The following is a 13657-nucleotide window of genomic DNA, read 5'->3' on the forward strand; positions in this document are numbered from 1 at the left end:
AAACGTGGGTATACATAGAGATAGCAGACTAACCGAAGCTTCCAGCCATTGGATTTAGGATTTGGAAAATCTCTTGGTTAGTGGACTCTGCTCTGCAGGTGAATCTGCACAGTGCTTGGCCCCACTACTGAGCATATTATCTGCAGTTGTATTGTTGACATTTTAAACGTATCAACTGTAGATATTGAAGAAATTAATCAGCGAAAAGTGAAACTCAGCAAGAGATGCACGAAAGCAGGTTTCAATTTCTGACAAAGAGTCACTTGGCCACACAGGGGCAGCAAAATACATAACTTCAACAGGATTCCATTTACTAAATGAACAGCAAAACGGTCCAAATTTACATGGAGCAGAAACGCATGCAAGAAGAATCCATTCCCTTTATGTGATTTCCAATTTGGGCTGAGCGCAGGTCAGGCCCTGAAAGCTGAGTTTATCTGAAGAGGCAGTTTGATAAAGAACCAGGACAAAGCAGAGCCCCGCTAGATTCAGGTTTGGATACATTTGGACATTTATTTCTTTTCAATGGTGAAATGGAAACTTGGAGCCGAGACAAGTTTTCACTTTCATACTTAACATACTTGACAAGGTATTTTGCTCTGGGGGGATGGGGTGGCTGAGATTCAATAGATCTGAGCAGGGCAAATTTGGATCAAGCTAGATAATGCTTCCAAATTCATGTTCAGATCCTTTTGGATTTACATGTCACCCGCGGCCAGTTGAAGAAAATGTTATGTTTTTTTTTCTTTTAAGCACGGTTGCAGTGCCTCAACAAAGTGTTTATTATGGATTGCACTTTGTGTTAAACTGAAGTGAGGGAGTGGGGATATTTGTAGTTTAAATTTGGCACCGATTTGATGGGAGGCATTTCACTCATTCCTATCCCTTATAAATCAACGCTGAGTGAATGCAAATTGAAGAAAGGAAAAGCACACTGGCCCGGAATTTGCTCTGCGTGGCAAACGAACGGCGTCCGCCACTCATTAGATTTAAACTTGCCCACAAACAATCCACAGGCTTTAGTGCGGGAACGTCCTCTAATGGTGAGCCGCAAAAGGGGCAGCGTCCTCTCCCAGCCATCTGTGAGCTGTGTGAGCGGGGAAAGGATTTCTGTTCCCTCAATACAATCAGATTGAAGCATCCTTGATATGAAACTACCGGATTGTCGTAAAAACCCATCTGGTTCATTAGTGTCCTTTAGGGAAGGAAACCTGCCGTCCTTACTCGGTCTGGCCTATATGTGACTCCAGGCCCACGGCAATGTGGTTGATTCTTAATCGCCCTCTGAAATGGCCTAGCAAGCCACTCAGTTGTACAATCTCACTACAGAAAGTAACCTTCACCACACGGACTGCAGCGGTTCAAGAAGGCGGCTCACCACCACCTTCTCAAGGGCAATTAGGGATGCCCACATCCCATGAACAAACAAGAAAAAAGTCAGAACCAGGAAGAGCAACTACAACAGTAAATTCAATGTAAAATCAGTTAGAGAAAGCAAAATAAAGGGAGGGTAAGAAATATTGAATTAAAAGATAGAGATAAAAGAGACAGAAACAAAAAGTTAAAAAAAAATAAACATTTTAATTTAAAAAAAATCTCCAACAATTAAAATCGGATGGAATGAGACTTCACATTTTTAAAAGTTAATTTTCAGTGCCGGAGAGGTTGTTTGGCAGCCATTAAAACGTACCACGTTGTTAAAAGTTAGTTTAGACCTAAAAAACCCAGCATCCCTTTTTCTACGTGGATTAGTCCATTTCCAGCTGGGCAGTGCAGCAACTTTGCGCTGGTCCATTCATTTCACTGGTGAGCTGTCCTTCCCACGCAGCTTTCAAACAAGCAGGGAATCTCACAGAGTAACTTCTGGATATGCGCATTTGACTGCGTATGCGCACTCACCAGAAGTTGTTCTTCCATTTGCCTTTAAACAACGGTGAGCGCTGTTCAGCTCTCTGTTATTTTTGGAGCTGATTCTGGGCCATTGTCAGCAAGCACCATTTATTTAATATATTAAAAACACTTCCTATCTACAAATCCTTACTTCCTATTGCCATGTTTTTGTCAATCATTTGTGTCCGCTTTTTCCATTTGAAACTCCTATGCCCATGTTTATAATGGAAACTGCCTATGTAAACTTGTCACACTGTAATTGCACCCTGTGGCCAGTGGTGATGCTGCAGCATCTCAGGTTTGTATTGCCCAGCTCCACGGGTCTGTACTGTCCAGAACCTCCTATGCTCCAAACAACTCTACTTCTCTGCTTCCCAAATTGCAGTAAGTTTTGCTCTTTAATTGTGAACAGTAATATAAAATCAAAGTATTGTGCAAAAATAAGGACAGAATGTATAACTTTAAAATGTGGAGTGAATTCTGACTGCATGCCCCCTGCCCTTTAACCTTTAAACTACACTTGGTCTTGACACCACTTGTTCAACACCACAGGACACTGACTAGAATTTACAGGTCACCAAATATTTTTTGTTGAACCTTTTTGTATTGATTCTACAATGTTTCCGACACTCTTTGTGTAGCCATGTTCTGTGTTGCACCCTAAACTCGTCTTATATCCTTGCTGATGTACAATTTGTTGATCTGTAAAATGTATTAGATTCAAAAGACTTTAGGGTATGACACAGAACATGGTTACAGTGGTGAAAATATTGTAGAGTCGGTGTAGGGGGAATCATCAAGCATAATTTTACAGCAAAATGTATTTGGTGAGCTGAAAATAAACAATATGGTGCATGAAACTTGTCAACAAATGTTACAGATGATCAGATTTTACAGTTTAATATGAATACCTGGGTTATCATAGCTTTCTTAGTCATGTTATAGATATACTATTGATTAAATTTAGTAGTTATTGGGCCTCTGGTTCCAACTAGTTTAATTTCTCTACTAAAGTTTGTAACTGTACTAAGAATGGTAAATGCTTAGTAGCTAGTGGAGCAGGCGCCTCATGTCTTTACTGTCAGCATAGAGTATATGTTTAGAGTTTTTACTATGGTATACACCAGAGCATGGACTGGTACTTGCAGTCTATAAACAATGAGCTAAAGGTGTGCTTTGAAGACGTGCTTTCTTTGTGGAAAGAAAACAATGGAAAAGCTGCACATAATTTTTGTTGGACACAATACGCAAGCAACACACATTTTTGTGATGAGATGACGTGTTTTGGCTCGATTTGTGTTTCACTTCGGTGCTTGTCAAACACTTAAACAGTGCAACGTTTCTTTAAAAACTACCAAAGTGCTGATGAACCGTAAAATATACTCTATAAGTATTTCTAATCTCCACTTTTTTCCTATTTTCATAATTTTGTTTGTATTCCAATGTTTGTATTCTAGGTGCATATCTGGACTCCTTAGTGTGGCTGTGAAAGTATCCAAATAGTTACCCAAGATAGGTGCCCAAAGGAGATGAACCTGAGAAGGTCCTGAAACAACCTATACTAAACAAAATAAATGATCAAATGAAAGCTCCAACTTTGTACCAAAAATCTATAGTTAAAGTCCATTTAAGTTACTGTTCTGTGAATAGATCCCCATGAGAACAATTTAATCTTTGAGTACTGAATTGGTTTTGTAATGAAGAGACAAACAGCCACCTTGTCACACAACATATTTTATGATGATTGTGTTGGAACAGGGATTATTTAAGCATAATTTATACTATATGCATTTTACAATTATTAAGCTTTTAGCAAACCGCTGCTATGGGAATCACACCCAGATTTTACAGCAATAATTGTGTCTGAACTGCTGAAAATGTTTATCTAAACAATGTCTTCCAGGGTGCTGCATTCTATTCTCTCATCCGCCCGAAAGGGGTCCTTATGAATGGGCTAAGACTGTTCAAACTCAATTCCTAGTGGGTATAGGCTAGGGTATAGACTGTTTAAGTGTTTGACAAGCACCAAAGCAAAGCACAAATCAAGCCAAAACAAGTCATCGCATCACAAAAATGTGTGTTGCTTGCGTATTGTGTCCAACAAAAATTATGTGCAGCTTTTCCATTGTTTTCTTTCCTCAAAGAAAGCACTTCTTCAAAGCACACCTTTAGCTCATTGTTTATAGACTGCAAGTATCAGTCCATGCTCTGGTGTATACCATAGCAAAAACTCTAAACATATACTCAATGCTGACAGTATCGCACAAAACTACACCTAATTTGGAACGAATTGACACTACATTGGATTCTCACTCCAAGATTCTGTATGCATGGCTGGTGTGGAAAGTGAAAAAATCCACACTGGTGCAGTCGGTGACATTATTCTGAGGTTGGAGGTAAGATTCATTGTTGGGTCAGAGTAGAGGGAGGTTTGCTCTGGAGATGGTTATGATATACTTGAACTGGGAGTTCTTGATGCTGATACAGGGTGGCAAAATGAATAAAAATATTCTCCCCAGCACTGGCATCCTTCATCTTGATCAGCACGAAAAGTTTTTAAAAATGGGGAACAAAATTTTAACTGAAGTGTGGCAGAAAGTAACACCACTGATTTCATGGTATGATTAGGCACTTCAAACAAGAAGAAGATCAGGCCCTTAATGTGGACAATCAACGTGTTCAAATTTACACTCAGCTGTAACATGAAAGAAAGGATTTTGATTTACATAAGAACATAAGAACATAAGAAATTGGAGCAGGAGTAGGCCAATCGGCCCCTCGAGCCTGCTCCGCCATTCAATAAGATCATGGCTGATCTGATCCCAACCACAAATCTAAAGAACACAAGAAGTCGGAGCAGGACCCGGCCACATAGCCCCTGGGCCCTCTCCGCCACCCACAGGGCATTGACCGATCCGAACTCAGCTTCATGTCCAATTTCCTGCCCGCTCCCCATAACCCCTAATTCCCTTTACTTCTAGGAAACTGTCTATTTCTGTTTTAAATTTATCTAATGATGTAGCTTCCACAGCTTCCTGGGGCAGCAAATTCCACAGACCTACCACCCTCTGAGTGAAGAAGTTTCTCCTCATTTCAGTTTTGAAAGAGCAGCCCCTTATTCTAAGATTATGCCCCCTAGTTCTAGTTTCACCCATCTTTGGGAACATCCTTACTGCATCCACCCGATCAAGACCCTTCACAATCTTATATGTTTCAATAAGATCGCCTCTCATTCTTCTGAACTCCAATGAGTAGAGTCCCAATCTACTCAACCTCTCCTCATATGTCCGCCCCCCTCATCCCCGGGATTAACCGAGTGAACCTTCTTTGTACTGCCTCGAGAGCAAGTATGTCTTTTCTTAAGTATGGAGACCAAAACTGTATGCAGTATTCCAGGTGCGGTCTCACCAATACCTTATATAACTGCAGCAATACCTCCTTGTTTTTATATTCTATCCCCCTAGCAATAAAAGCCAACATTCCGTTGGCTTTCTTGATCACCTGCTGCACCTGCATACCAACTTTTTGATTTTCTTGCACTAGGACCCCCAGATCCCTTTGTACTGCAGTACTTTCCAGTCTCTCGCCATTAAGATAATAACTTGCTCTCTGATTTTTCCTGCCAAAGTGCATAACCTCACATTTTCCAATATTATATTGCATCTGCCAAATCTCCGCCCACTCACCCAGCCTGTCTATATCCCCTTGCAGGTTTTTTATGTCCTCCTCACTCTCTACTTTCCCTCCCATCTTTGTATCATCTGCAAATTTTGATATGTTGCACTCGGTCCCCTCCTCCAAATCGTTAATATAGATTGTAAAGAGTTGGGGACCCAGCACCGACCCCTGTGGAACACCACTGGTTACTGGTTGCCAGTCCGAAAATGAACCATTTATCCCAACTCTCTGCTTCCTGTTCGATAACCAATCCTCCACCCATGCCAGAATATTACCCCCAATCCCGTGATTTTTTATCTTAAGTAATAATCTTTTATGTGGCACCTTGTCGAATGCCTTCTGGAAGTCTAAATACACTATGTCCACTGGTTCCCCTTTATCCACCCTATACGTTATATCCTCGAAGAACTCAAGCAAATTTGTCAGACATGACTTCCCCTTCATAAAGCCATGCTGACTTTGTCCTATTAAATTATGCTTATCTAAATGTTCCGTTACTGTCTCCTTAATAATAGACTCCAAAATTTTACCCACCACAGATGTTAAGCTAACTGGCCTATAATTTCCAGCCTTCTGCCTACTACCCTTTTTAAATAACGGTGTTACATTAGCAGTTTTCCAATCTGCCGGGACCTCTCCTGAGTCCAGGGAATTTTGGAAAACTATCACCAAAGCATCCACAATCCCTACTGCCACTTCTCTCAAGACCCTAGGATGGAAGCCATCAGGTCCAGGGGATTTATTCGCCTTGAGTCCCATTATTTTACTGAGTACCATCTCCTGAGTGATTTTAATCGTATTTAGCTCCTCCCCCCCGAGAGTCCCCTGTTTGTCCAGTGTTGGGATATTCTTAGTGTCCTCTACTGTAAAGACTGAAACAAAATATTTGTTCAGCATTTTTGCCATCTCCATGTTTCCCACCATTAATTTCCCGGTCTCATCCTCTAAGGGACCTATGTTTGCCTTAGCCACCCTTTTTCTTTTTATTTAACTATAGAAACTCTTGCTATCTGTTTTTATATTTTTTGCTAATTTCTTTTCATAATCTAACTTCCCTTTCTTAATCAATCCTTTAGTTACTTTTTGCTGTCTTTTGAAGAATTCCCAATCTTCTATCCTCCCACTAAGTTTGGCTACCTTATATGTCCTTGTTTTTAGTCGGATACTATCCTTGATTTCTTTACTTAGCCACGGATGGCTGTCATTTCTTTTACACCCTTTTTTCCTCAGTGGAATATATTTATTTTGAAAGTTGTAAAATAACTCCCTAAATGAACACCACCGCTCATGTACCGTCTTACCCTTTAATCTATTTTCCCAGTCCACTTTAATCAATTCCGCTCTCATACCATCATAGTCTCCTTTATTCAAGCTCAGTACGCTTGTTTGAGAATCAACCTTCTCACCCTCTAATTGGATATGGAATTCAACCATGTTGTGGTCGCTCGTTCCAAGGGGATCCTTAACTAGGACATTATTAATTAATCCTGACTCATTACACAGGACCAGGTCCAAGGTTGCCTGCCCCCTTGTAGGATCAGTTACATACTGCTCAAGAAATCCATCCCTGATGCATTCAATGAACTCGTCCTCAAGGCTGCTCTGCCCAATTTGATTTGTCCAGTTAATATGATAATTAAAATCCCCCATAATTATGGCTGTTCCCTTATTACATGCCCCGACTATCTCCTGATTAATACTTCTTCCAGCAGAGTTGCAACTATTAGGAGGCCTATATACTACGCCCACTAATGTTTTTTTTCCCTTATTATTCCTTATCTCCACCCAAACTGTTTCATTATCTTGATGCTTTGTCCCAATATCATTTCTCTGTATTACAGTGATTCCTTCCTTTATTAACATAGCCACCCCACCTCCCCTTCCTTCCTGCCTGTCCTTCCTGATTGTTAAATACCCTGGCATATTTAATTCCCAGTCGTTGTCACCCTGCAGCCATGTTTCTGTAATGGCCACAAGATCATACCCATACGTAGTTATTTGTGCCGTTAACTCGTCCATTTTATTACGAATGCTACGTGCATTCAGATAAAGAACTTTCAAATCTGTTTTGTGACGCTTAGTTCCTGCTTTTTCCTTTTTTAACACTTTACCTATTACTCCATACCTTCTGTCCCTTCCTGTTACGCTTTCCTCTCTCTCCCTGCTCAAGTTCCCAACCCCCTGCCACTTTAGTTTAAACCCTCCCCAACAGCACTAGCAAACACTCCTCCTAGGACAGCGGTCCCGGCCCTGCCCAGGTGCAGACCATCCGGTTTGTACTGGTCCCACCTCCCCCAGAACCGTTTCCAGTGTCCCAGGAATTTGAATCCCTCCCCCTTGCACCATTCCTCTAGCCACGTATTCATTTGAAATATCCTCCTATTTCTACTCTGACTAGCACGTGGCACTGGCAGCAATCCTGAGATTACTACCTTTGAGGTCCTATTTTTTAATTTACCTCCTAACTCCCTATATTCTGCTTTTAGGACCTCATCCCCTTTTTTACCTATATCGTTGGTGCCTATGTGCACCACGACAGCTGGCTGTTCGCCCTCCCCCTCCAAAATGTTCTGTAGCCGCTCCGAGACATCCTTGATCCTTGCACCAGGGAGGCAACACACCATCCTGGAGTCTCGGTTGCGGCCGCAGAAACGCCTGTCTATTCCCCTTACAATTGAGTCCCCTATCACTATAGCTCTGCCACTCTTTTTCCTCCCAGCCTGTGCAGCAGAGCTACCCGTGGTGCCAGGAAGTTGGCTGCTGCTGCCTTCCCCTGATAAGTCATCCCCCCCAACAGCATCCAAAGTGGCATATCTGTTTGAGAGGGGGATGGCCACAGGGGACCCCTGCACTACCTGCCTGCATCTCTTACTCTTCCTGGTGGTCACCCATTCACTTCCTGCCTGTATACCCTTTACCTGCGGTGTGACCAACTCGCTAAACGTGCTATCCACGAGTTTCTCTGCATCGCGGATGCTCCACAGTGAGTCCACCCGCAGCTCCAGCTCCGAGATACGATCGGTCAGTAGCTGCAGGTGGACACACTTCCCGCACACATGGTCGGCAGGGACACTGGTAGTGTCCATGACTTCCCACATCTTGCAGGAGGAGCATATCACGGGTGCGAGGTCTGCTGCCATGACTTGCCTTAGCTTAGTTACCCCTTTTAAATTACGTTGAAATTAGAAAATGTTAACTATACTAGGGACCTAGGTTCACTAAAAAAAAAAACACTATCTGCTATAAAACCTGCAGATCTTCCCTTTCTTATTACTTTACTTACAGTAAAATGGTAGAAATACTCACCTGAACCTACTCACCAATCAGCTGCCTCCCTGTGCCGCGTCACTTTCTGACTGGTGACGTCACCCTGAACTGCCGCTGGTCTCAGAGTCTCGCTCTCAGAGTAAGCTCTGGTCTCGCTCTCTCCGCGCTGTTTATATCCCCGCTCTGGTCTCGCTCTCTCCCGCCGCTCACCGACTGGACTCTCGCTCTCTCCGCGCTGTTTATATCCCCGCTCTGGTCTCGCTCTCTCCCGCCGCTCACCGACTGGACTCTCGCTCTCTCCGCGCTGTTTATATCTCCGCTCTGGTCTCGCTCTCTCCCGCCGCTCACCGACTGGACTCTCGCTCTCTCCGCGCTGTTTATATCTCCGCTCTGGTCTCGCTCTCTCCCGCCGCTCACCGACTGAACTCTCGCTCTCTCCGCGCTGTTTATATCTCCGCTCTGGTCTCGCTCTCTCCCGCCGCTCACCGACTGGACTCTCGCTCTCTCCGCGCTGTTTATATCTCCGCTCTGGTCTCGCTCTCTCCCGCCGCTCACCGACTGAACTCTCGCTCTCTCCGCGCTGTTTTTATCCCCGCTCTGGTCTTGCTCTTTACCGCCGCTCACCGACTGAACTCTCGCTCTCTCCGCGCTGTTTTTATCCCCGCTTTGGTCTTGCTCTCTCCCGCCGCTCACCGCTCTCAGGTCCACTACCGCTCTGCAGGAAAAGCAAGGCAAAGCAGCACCTCCTTCCCCCACTTTACCAAACTCCCACACGTACCGAACTCTCAGCACATGAGTGATTATATGGGCAGAGGCACACTTATCTTTAGATTAATAAGCAGTTTATAAAAATCCGGATCCACACACATTTGTAGGTAAAATGGCTGAGTTTATCTGAGCTTATCAGAATAATGGTGGGTGTAGGTGTATCTTAGGTGCAATTTTAACCTAACGCGCCTGGTGGGAAACTGATGGAATTGGGTGCACCCCACCCGATTCGACTATTCATTGAAGTCAATGGAGAGTAATATCGGGCGGGGTGTAAATCCATTCCTTACGCAGCAATTTAAAACTTTGATACAAATAAAGGACAAACAAAGCCTTCCCCACAGTCTCTAACAAAACTGCAAGTCAATTTGGGTATTTCTCAACTGAATCTATAAAGCTGGGCACATTCCAGCCAGGTCCATAGCTAAACAAATTACTATTGCAGTATTTTAATAACATTTAATATAATAAAAGGCACAATTGCAGGAATTCATACAGAACTTTAAATTTCCTGTATTTTTTCACACAGTCCTGTGGAAGGTGCAGAAAAAAAAAACTTATCAACAGATTCCTCAAACCAAAATTCCAAAACTAAAGAGGGGGCGAATAGTGACAAAGCAAGTGAGCAGAATGTTGATAACAAATAATAAATGCTGCCCAATGTGGTTACAGAGCAGCCTGACTTCATTTACATGTTAAAAATAACGAACAAAAAAATGCTCCCAAACACAGTACTACAAACATGCCAGAAATGAACATTTATTTGCCCTTGTTATGGAAAAAAAAACTTATTTATGTTGCTTTTTGTCAACACCTGTTTCCACAATATATATCTATTGTCATGAAGTTGTGTTTTCAGCCACCTGCCACTGCTGACGCACTTTGTTTTGACGCACATCCTTGCCCCAACACTTACTCCAGGCCCCCGTCCACACTGAATCACTTCAGTCGGTGCATATTTTTAGCTTTTTGGCTGTGAACACTTCCCAGTTGACACTGAGCTAGAAATATTGTCTGACTTCCCCAAACCTAAATGATGACCAAGGCTTCCTTCCTACTAACATGAAAGGGCACCTAGGCCAACCCAGAATCCAGTTTGTATGGGAAACAGCCATCCCTTGTCAGGCGAGAGGTTTTCTCACTCTTCTATGAGGGTTAAGAGGTTGAGAAGCCAAACAGGAATTATTTGATGTGTTTACCCCATTTTGTGAACTCAATAATTTCTGGAGTGCTATTTCTGTCGTCCAGCGTAGTGAGAAATTGTGAATGAAATCAGACAATTGGGGAAGGAAGGTCGACTGGATTTTCCCATTCAACATAATGAAACAGATTTGATTACCAGTGCTGAGTAATGCCACTGCAAGCTGAATGCTTGCTAGTATACCGGTTTAAAAAAACACATGGTACTCTAGCATATTTCTGTGTCCACCACTGGTGGCCATGGCAGCACATCTGGGACACATACGTTTCTTCTATGTAGCAAAGATTCCGAAGCAGAAAAGATTTCTAGTTTGCCGTTGCACATAGATGTTGCTAATGAAAATATTTTAAAAATCGATTTCTTAATTATTCATTGTGTACAAATTTACCTGAGGGCACAAAGGGTTAAGCCTTGACTTTGGCTCTTTCTATTATATATTCAGGTGGGCTTTACTGACGCTTTTCTGTGCTGCCTTCTGAGAGAGGTTGAAATGACTATTAAATTTAGAGCAGCCAGGGCGCTGTCCCTCCTTTGAAAAGTGGATCTGCTCACGTGGAACTCTCCACATTTTTAAAACAGATGATGTAATTTGTAATTTATGTCCATGATGTGTGTTGGTAAACAAACAGAACGAGCTGTGTCAAACACCTTTTCATGCAGTCAGTGCCTCTTTAAAAGCGTTCAGCTCCACAGTTAGCAACCATGATACGAAATATGCTGAAGAACAGGTGGAAAAGTGGGAATTCTCCAGGAGGATTGGTCCTACCTCTCGCAGTTGGCAGCTTCAGTATCCTACAGAGCCCGTGCATGGCCAGTGAGGTGATACTGTTGCCCTGTTCAGCAGATGGCGGAGAAAATTCATCAAAAATGTAAGAAAGTGTCGAATGATTGAAGGTTGTTTGGCAGTTAATTGTGAGCCATCTAGAAACCTTTGAGCACCGCTGATTTAAAAGAGGGCTGCTCACCATATTGAGAAGGGAAAGAGTTGGGTAACATACTGTGTCATGCATAAATAATGCTGTGCTGTTAATGTATCATAACGACATAAGAATAAAGTTATCCTACTGCATGTTTATAAAACAGTAGAAAAATATCCAGCTTTTTAGTAACAATGATAACCCATTAAAAGCGTCGCATTACTACAATTTAGAAGTAAAATAAAATCCTTTTTGAAAAAAAAACAATTATTTACAGAAATTCAGATGAGGACAACAGACTTTTATTTTGCTATGTTGCTCTGTAGTAACGTTTCAACTCCCCCTCCTAATTTAAAAAAATGCCTTTGCTTTCTACCCGTGATATTATGAGACATATCCTTGTCTATAAATAACAACCCAGGGAATAAAAACATGAGGTAGTTAGATAGCAGTGTCTGAGAGACAGCAATAACTGGAAAGTGCAGAATTCGGAAGAGAACGGTGTCATTTTTTGGCTCCCAGAAGTGTCACAGGAAGTAATTTGATATTCTCTGCAGGAAAAAACATTTTGTTGACCGCTACAGTAAATTTTTCGATTGACTGTGGGATGTTGTCATTGGATCACAAAGATGAAAAAGGCCATTGCTTTTATTAAATGACATCCTGTGAGAGGCAGTATGAAGAGATTCATTCTCAGTAATCTTTTGGCTCTAACACTGCACAGTAATAATATGGAGCACAAAAGCCTTTATCATGAATTATCATTGGTTATTAAAGAAAAAAAAACACTGAAGAAATATGCAGCAGAGGTGTAAATTTCTAGTTTAGGAGATATTGCTGCTTCTCACCTGTGAATCCAGGAGGACTCATTTATTTGTCTCGGTTTTTCTATTCAATGAAATTACAAAATGTTGGGCCTGAATTTGCTGAAAACTTGCGTCTTATTATTGGCATCTCTATGGCGTATTATGGTACAGAAATTCCAGTGTGAGTGACTTAAGCCATTGCGTACACCATGCCATCATTTGCTGGGACTTTTGTGCTGCTCCACAGAGACCCTCGCCGAGAAAGTCAGGCTCGAGATGATAAGTGGCAAGTAACATTCGCGCCAGGCAAGCGCCAGGCAATGACCATCTCCAACAAGAGAGAGTCTAACCACCTCCCCTTGACATTCAACGGCATTACCATTGCTGAATCCCCCACCATCAACATCCTGGGGGTCACCATTGACCAGAAACTTAACTGGACCAGCCACATAAATACTGTGGCTACAACAGCAGGTCAGAGGCTGGGTATTTTGCAGCGAGTAACTCCCCAAAGCCTTTCCACCATCTACAAGGCACATGTCAGGAGTGTGATGGAATACTCTCCACTTGCCTGGATGAGTGCAGCTCTAGCAACACTCACCATCCAGGACAAAGCAGCCCGCTTGATTGGCACCTAATCTTCCACCTTAAACATTCACTCCCTCCACCACTGGCACACCGTGGCTGCAGTGTGCATCATCTACAAGATGCACTGCAGCACTCACGAAGGCTTCTTCGACAGCACCTCCTGAACCTGCGACCTCTACCACCGAGAAGGACAAGGGCAGCAGGCACATGGGATCAACACCACCTGCACGTTCCCCTCCAAGTCACACACCATCCCGACTTGGAAATATATCACCGTTCCTTCATCGTCGCTGGGTCAAAATCCTGGAACTCCCTACCTATCAGCACTGTGGGAGAACCTTCACCACACAAACTGCAGCGGTTCAAGAAGACTGCTCACCACCACCTTCTCAAGGGCAATTAGCGATGGGCAATAAATGCTGACCTTGCTAGCGACGCCCACATCCCATGAATGAATTTTGAAAAAAGTCGAACAACTAATTATTGTAACTCCGCCCCCGTTAAAATCAATAGCGAGATTGAGTTTGCTGAATTAACACCAC

At 42.8% G+C, this 13657-nt stretch overlaps 1 long non-coding RNA gene across 2 annotated transcripts in view; it reads left to right on the plus strand.

Annotated features, from left to right (window-relative positions):
- Window positions 1-357: 357 nt before the first annotated feature.
- LOC137341106 (uncharacterized) overlaps window positions 358-13657 on the plus strand; it is a 72425-nt gene continuing 59125 nt past the window's right edge. For both annotated transcript variants that reach the window (XR_010966963.1, XR_010966961.1), the window contains exon 1: window positions 358-492. This is a non-coding gene — a long non-coding RNA (uncharacterized lncRNA). The remainder of the gene's footprint in view (window positions 493-13657) is intronic.

Source organism: Heptranchias perlo, chromosome 23, assembly GCF_035084215.1.
Source record: "Heptranchias perlo isolate sHepPer1 chromosome 23, sHepPer1.hap1, whole genome shotgun sequence".
In the NCBI taxonomy this organism is placed as follows: Eukaryota; Metazoa; Chordata; class Chondrichthyes; order Hexanchiformes; family Hexanchidae; genus Heptranchias; species Heptranchias perlo.